We start from the raw sequence: 7,858 nt of genomic DNA, 5'->3' as shown, positions 1-7,858 counted from the left end.
GCCGGCGGGGGCCTCGCCCGGTCGCGCGTCACAGCCAATCACAGCCCGCGCCGGGGCCGCGCCCGCCAATCACCGGCCTCCGAGCCACAACCAACCGGGGCGCTCCGGGGGTAGGACCGCAGCTGGGCGCAGCTGGGCGCGGAAGCAAAGGGCGGTGGCGCGTCTCCGCCCGCCTCGCTCCGCCCCGGCCTGTGCCCCCGAGCCCGCCCCACGGAAACGCGGGCCGCGGGGCCTCCCACGCCAATCTCGGTTTACCGTCGGGTGCAATGGGCCGAGGTCGTGCGCCGCCGGACCCAGAAACGGGCATTTCTTAAGCACGCACCGTCAAGCGCCTACTGTGTGCAAGGAACCCGAGGGCGCCGGCCCGGGCCAGGGAGCCAGTGCTGGGTGGACACTTGGAACAGCTCCCTAGTTGGGGGCCTGCTTACGCTGGGCCAGTCTATAGAGCCCCCCGCGCACAGAGGTTCCAGGGCCGTGCGTACACCTGCTGGGTGCCAGCTCGCCCTGTACACCTGCTGGGTGCCAGCTCGTGCTGTGCGCCCGGGAGGAGAAACGCCCGACCCCTAGGAGCTCCTGTTCTCCCCAGCGAGAGGACACTAAGCTGATGAGAATGACTCTAGGAGTCACCTTAAGATTTGGTGAGCATTTAATTTGTTAGGTGCCCAGCGAGGAGCTGGACGGCAGCATTTCATTTATTCTTAATAACCAATGATGTTGTCTCCTCAGAGGCCCCTCCTGACCACCCCGCTCAAAATTGCCCCATCCTCTGGTCACTGTGACATCACCCTGTTTTGTCTTCACAGTGTTTGTCCTGAGCAATGAACTTGCAGTTCACATCTCCCCCACCAGACAAGCTTCTGAGGGCCAGGACTTGCTTTGTTCACAGCTGAACCCCAGGTCTTGATCAGAGTAGGGCACAGGATAGGCTCAGTGAATGCTTGCTGAATGAATGAAGGTTCAGTCACATGCTTTTACTACCTCAGCAGGTAAATGACAGGGGCAGGGTTTTACCCATATCTAGCAGACTACAAATTATTCACATAAATTCCATACAGTATCATCAAATGGGAGCCACACTAGAGGCCATAGAAGGACCCAAGAGGGAAGCAGGGAAGGAAGGTAAGGTCCCTGTCTTTTGGAGGCCCCATTCTGTCCTGGCCCTCTGAAGGTTTAAGCCTGAATTCCTCAGCTGCTAGTACCCCAGTCACCTTAGGTCTGTTTCCTCAGTGTTCCTGCCCTGGGCGGCCCCTGTCCCCAGCCAGGCCCATGGTCTCTCCTTGCTTCTTTCTCCACCTTCTTTAAGGAAAGGAGTTCGTTTTGATGGCAGGAACAGGTTGGAGCCCAACTCCTGGTGAATTCTGGAGAAACTGGCTGAGCTTGCTGTTATTTATTGATACATTTGGATTTTCAACCCTGGGGTTTAAAGGCCACTTGCCTTGGTGGGGGCTGGGTCTCAGAATTCAGAGAAACACCCTCCAGAGTTTTCTGCACGTGTCCCCGACCTCCAAGCAGTCTGGGATGGCTGGTTACCCCTGGTGTCTAGTGTCTGGAACCCTCCTAGTGTCCAGCATCATGGGTGATGGACTGACAGACAGCCTGAGATCATTCATTCATTCACTCAACACATGTTTATTAAGCACCAACCTGGCCCAGATACTGTTCTAGGGAAATAGCAGGGCCATGACAGAGTCTCCTGGGAGGTGGGGATGGGGGTCAGGAGAGGCCTATTCAAGAAAGTGACATTTAAATCAAAATCTAAAGGAGGTGAGGGAGCAAATATTGTGCACATATCTTGGGATAAATTGTTCCAAGCAAAGGGAACAGCAAGGACAAAGTTCCTGAGGTAGGAACATGCTTGTGATATCCAGAACAGCAAGGAGGCCAGTGAGTCAGGAATTAGGTAAGAGAAGGGGAAATGGGAGGAAGTGAGGTCAGAGAGGAAGGAAGAGGGCCAGATGGTGTAGGGCCTTGAAAGGGACTAGGGAGTCTTTGGTTTTTACTTAAAATGATCTGGGATGTTTCTTCCCTCTAGGGTTTTGAATACAGGAATTACATGACCTGGTTTATATTTGAAAAATAATTTTATTTTTAATATGTAGGACATTCTCATGCTTTAAAAATCAAAATTATATGTATTATTTCATGTAATATAATGGGATCACTATTTTCACTTAACATAATGCTTTCAAGGTTCACCCATGTTGTAGTACTTCATTCTTTTTAATGGCTGAATAACATTTGAGTTGTTTCCACTTTTTGGCTGTTATAAATACTTCTCTTATGAAGATTCATGTATAAATTTTTACATGGACATCCATTTTCCTTTCTCTTGAGTATATACCTAGGAGTGGAATTGTTGGATCATGTGGTAACGGTGTTGAGTTTTTTCAGGAACTGCCAAACTGTTTTCTACCAGCAATGCATGAGGGTTCCAATGGCTCCACACCCTCACCAACATTTGTTGTGATTTTCCATGTTTTTGGTTATACTATACTAGTGAATGTGAACTGATTGTCTCATTGTCTGTGTGTGTTTTAATTTTTATTGATTTCAGAGAGAGGAAGGGAGAGGGAGAGAGAGATAGAAACATCAATGATGTTTCTACACCTGCCCTACTGGGGATCGAGCCTGCATCTTAGGCATGCATTCTGACCCAGAATCGAACTGTGATCCCAGGGATCATGGGTCGATGCTCAATCACTGAGCCACCTGGGCTGGGCTTTCATTGTGGTTTTAATTTACATTTTTGTAATGATTAATGATGTTGAGCATCTTTTCATGTGCTAATTGGCCATTTGTACGTATTTTTTGAAACATCCTTTGACCATTTAAAAATCAAGTTATTTGTCTTTATTGTTGAATTACAAGAGGTTTTTTTTTTTTTTTTTTTAAAATATATCTTTATTGATTTCAGAGAGAGGAAGGAAGAGGGAGAGAGATGGGAACATCAATGATGAGAGAGAATCAATGATCGGCTGCCTCCTGCACACCCTCTGCTGGAGATCGAGCCCACAACCTGGGCATGTGCCCTGACTGGGAATTGAACCAAGATCTTTAGGATCATAGGTGGCTGCTCAACTGCTGAGCCACACCAGCCGGCTATAAGAGTTTTTCATATATTCTGGACACTAGGCCCTTATCAGATATATGATCTGCAAATATTTTCTCTCATTCTGTTGGTTGTCGTTTCACTTTCATTTTCTTTTCATTTCACTTTCTTGATAGTGTCCTTTGATAACTCAAAAAGTTTTTACTTTTGATGAAGTCCAATTTATCTACTTTTTTCTTTGTGATTTAGGTGTAATATTTCCACATTCTTTTTTACAATTTCATTGTATGCTACTGTGTAGCTGGACCATAATTTATTTAACTACTTGCCTATTAATGGACAGATACTTGGGTTCTTTCCCGTCTTTGAATGTTATAAACCTTTTACATAATGTCATTTGGCATGTGAACGTAGATCAGTGGGACACACTCTTGAAGCGGGATTTCAGTGACAAATATTAAATGCCTTTGTTATTTTGGTAGCTATAGACAGACCTATCGGTAGGTAGGTAAGTAGATATTGCCATTGGAATCATATGCTAATTTATACTCCCACCAGTTGTGTTCAAGAGTGCCTGTTTTTCACAGCCTTGCCTGCAGAGTGTGGCTACTAAAATAAGATTAAAAATTCAGTCCTTGCCCTAGCCGGTTTGGCTCAGTGGTTAGAGCATCAGCCCATAGACTGAAGGGTACTGGGTTCGGTTCTGGCCAAGGGCACATGCCTCGGTTGTGGGGTCGATCCCCAGCCCTGGTTGGGATGAGCGCAGGATGCAACCAATCGATGTGTCTCTTTCACATCGATGTTCCTTTCTCTCTGTGTCTCTCTCTCCCTTTCACTCTCTCTGAAAAGCAATGGGGAAAAAAATCTTCGGGTGAGGATTATAAAGAAGTAAATAAAAATATAAAAGATAAAAATTCAGTCCTTCACTTATACTTAGCACATTTCAAATGCTCATTAGTCACATGTGGCTGGTGGATAAAGAGCTGGACAACGTAGAGAACATTTCCACCATTGCAGAAAGTACTATGGGGCAATTCTGGCAAAGAATTGTACAGTGACCTTGACTTTACATTTTAATAGGATTCCTCTGGCTGTGTGTGTGGAATGGACTCAGGGACCAGGCTGAGGCAGGAGACCACGGAGATGACTGCAGTAGTCCAGGTAGGAAGGGATGGAGGGTCGGAGCAGGGTGACCTTGGAGGTGGGAGAAGTGGTTGATTCTGGGTGTGTTTTGAAGGTGGAGCAGCCAGGATTTGCTGGTTGATGAGATGAGGGAGTGAGGGAAAGTGAAGTGATGGGCAGTGGGAGGAGCCCAGCCTTTGAAGCTTGGAGTCTTGCAGCTGTGTTTCTGAGCCTTTGTAGATCCGTTTTCCTTCCACTTCATAGGCTTATTGCAAGGTTCACAGTGAGCAGAGTGAGAAGTAGGGGACCTGGCAGGCAGGGGACGCTGCGAAGTTTGTCATCCCCCCCCCCCCCCCCCCCCCCCCCCCCCCCCGCGCGCTGTTACACTTGACTAGGAAGGTGGTGGGATGAGATCCACACCTTCTCCTGATATCTGAGGCCCTGCTGATGGGGCCCTGCTGACTCTCCAGTTTCCTCTCCTACTGTCAGGTGAGTGCAGGGCCTTTGTACTTGTACCTGCTTCCTGGTTCATGCCCCCCCCCCCCCCCCAGAGTCATGTGGCTGGTCCTTCTCCTCCCTCAGGCTCCTGTCCTCCTGCTCCTCCCAGCTCTGAGACTCAGGCTGCAAAGCTGCCTGAGATGAACTAACCGGCTGTCACAGTGCTGGGGGGTGGAGCCTTCCATGACCTGCGTCAGGGTGATTGGTTTGCCCCATTCACTTACTCACGGAATCTATACTGGGACCTGCTGTGGGTGGAAGCTGTGTAAAATGCTGGCAATGCAGCAGTGAGCAAGACAGGTGAGGTCCTTGCTCTCACAGTTGCAAGAGGGACAGACAATAAATAGGTAAAAAGATAATCTAATGTCAGGTAGGGACAAGTGAGGTGGAGACATGAAGCAGGGTGCAGAGATGGCTGGAGCATGACAGGGAGGGAGGGCTTCATTAGATGGGGAACAGCACAGCGAGCGATGGTCACGGGATGGGAGCTGAAATGCATGGTCAACAGTAATGACCATTTGTCGAGCACTTCCTGTGTGCCAGGTCATGTTATAACCTCAGTGAATCTTCCCATCCCTCCCCAAAACAGTTGCTTAAAACAGCATTGACTTATTACTTCTCGCAACTCTGTGTATTGGCTGGTGGTTTCTCCTCTGGTTTTACTTGGGCTCGCTCAAGCAGCTTCATTCAGCGTCCAGTTCTGCTTGAAGGCCCAAGATGGCTTTATTCACACGCCTGGCAGTGGGTGCTGGTTGTTGGCTGGGGCGTCTCAGTTCTGCTCCCAGCCTCTCATCTTCCAGGACTGGCTTCTTAACGTGGCATTCTCAGGGCAGCCTCCGAGAATCCTGCGCTCAAAAGTCTCATAAAGTCACTTCCTCACATTTTATTGATCAAAGCAAGTCAAGGACCAGCCTGGAGCCCCCTTGTTCCTTATTGGCTCTCTTGCATCACATGCCCATTCCTGCACCACTCACCAGCAGGGGGTAAGATTGCCCATAGACCCATCAAGGCCTCCCAAGGATCTGGGGTTGAGGTCGCTTCCTTGAGGAACCCGGGCTGACTGGGGGTGTGGGGGTAGGTGCCTGAACAAAACTGCAGACAAGGGAGGGCCATTGCTAACCACTGTTAATATTGGGTGGAATTTCTTTCTAGGTATTTTACAGACCCAAATAAATGCCAAAGGTCTTCCTACCTGCCACCTTTATACTGAGAACCCTTTCCTGGGAGACTCTTGGGACAATGGCCTGAATGGGGCCCGGTTCCTGGGCACAATCATGACATGATTTTTCTTTTTAATGGGAGCAAGTGGAAATAACAGATTAAAGTCATGTTTTAAAAACTAGACTAAAACATAGGTGATATTTAAAAACCTTTTAAAATGATTTCTAAAATAATTTCAGATTTACAGTAAACTTCCATATCGCCTTCACTCAGACCCCCCTAATTATCAGCATTTTGCTACATGTGATTCGTCACTCTTTCTTTGTGTAATTTTTATGAACCACTTAAGAATCAGTTACAGATACGATGTCCTTTTACCCCTAAAACTTCGGTGTGCGTCTCCTAAGAGTGAGGACATTCTTTTACATGACCCTTGTATAGTTTTCAAAATCAGGAAATTTAATGTTGATACAATGTTATAAATTTAAATCCCACGAATTGTTTCAGTAATGAAATCCTTATTCTTAAATTAGTGGCTACCAAGATGATTGTACCATCTTCCAAAGAGATAAATGTGCATCTGCCCAAAGAGAAGAAAATCAATAATATTCACAAATCTGCTTAAAGAATCTGTGCTTAGAAATCCTACTCACAGGTTGTGTGAGTAACAGTGTTTCTCAACTGGGAATGAATTGGGCCTCCAGGGGACATTTGGCAGTGTCTGGAGACTTGTCACACAGGCTGCTACACTGGGGCTAGGGATATGCTACTGGCATCCTGTGGGTAGAGGCCAGGAATGCTGCTAAACATCTTACCATGCACCAGACAGCCCCACCACAGAGAAGCTTCTGGCCCCAGCTGTCAGTGCTGAGGTTTAGAAACTGATTTATAAATGAATTGGGGAGAGACACCTCCCTCTGTTGCAATTGGAGCATCCTGTGGATTTATAATTCACTCCTACAATTCGATTTCTCCCCAGTTACCTGGAAAATCCTGCTCCTATAGGCATAGGGAGGCCCAGACAAGTCTGTTTATGATCGTTTCAAACTGGAACTAACCCACATGCCCCATTAGGAGGAGACTGATAAAATAAAACAGTGTAGTCATGCTGTGCTTGGCTCTTCCCTTGGCTCTGTTTGATCTTCTGTGAAATGGGGCTGGGGAGGTGGGATTGGAAGGATGCCAGGTATCTTGGGCCCAGCTGCTACTCGATGACTTATGGTCATAACTGCTTCTGACTCATGCATGACTGACACACTGAGGTTACGTGCTGACATGTCTCCCGGCTTTTATCGATGGGAGGCTGCCCTAGAATGTCTCCCCATTGGAATCCAGGGCAGGGCCTCCGCTGGCTGAGTCATCTCTGGCTTAGGGTCTGGCTCCTTTTAAAAGCAGCTGCCATTTCTTTAGTGCCAACTGTACACCAGGCTCCATGCTGAGTCTACATTGTATCTTTCACAGCTCCCACATGGGATGAGCACACTTACTCTCTTGTTTTCATTTTTTAAATGAGGAAACAGTCTCAAAGAGGTCATGCGCCACAGCTGGGAAAGACAGAATCAAGATTCAGCCCTAACATGGGTCAAATTCCAAAGTCCACACTGTTTCCAGCCTGCTGCACCTTCTTCCACACATGGTACGTGCTCAGAAAACATGAGTGGCAGAGAATGGACAATATATTCATTGCTAAAAGAACCCTGAGTTTTAGCTGAAAACATGTTAGCTGTGTTAGTTAATGACTACCGTGCCCAGCTCCCTTGCAGCGGTATAGGACATGTGACTAATTCCCACCAATAGAATGAGAATGGAGGTAGCAGAAAAGATTCCAGTTTGTGCCCTTAAGGAGGCTGGATTCTACTTCCTTTTCTCAACTTCCCATCGGCAGGAATGTAGATATGATGGCAGTGCTAGGGCAGCCACCTTGCACTATGAGATGGAAATTGCTGGTTGATGATAGAAGACCCATAAGATAGAAAGAGTCTGGGTCCCTGACACTATAAAGCCACCATTCAAACTTGGACTGCTTTC

This window comes from Miniopterus schreibersii (genome assembly GCF_964146895.1).
Source record: "Miniopterus schreibersii genome assembly, chromosome: 10".
NCBI classification, from domain to species: domain Eukaryota; kingdom Metazoa; phylum Chordata; class Mammalia; order Chiroptera; family Miniopteridae; genus Miniopterus; species Miniopterus schreibersii.
This window is presented reverse-complemented; position numbering follows the sequence as displayed.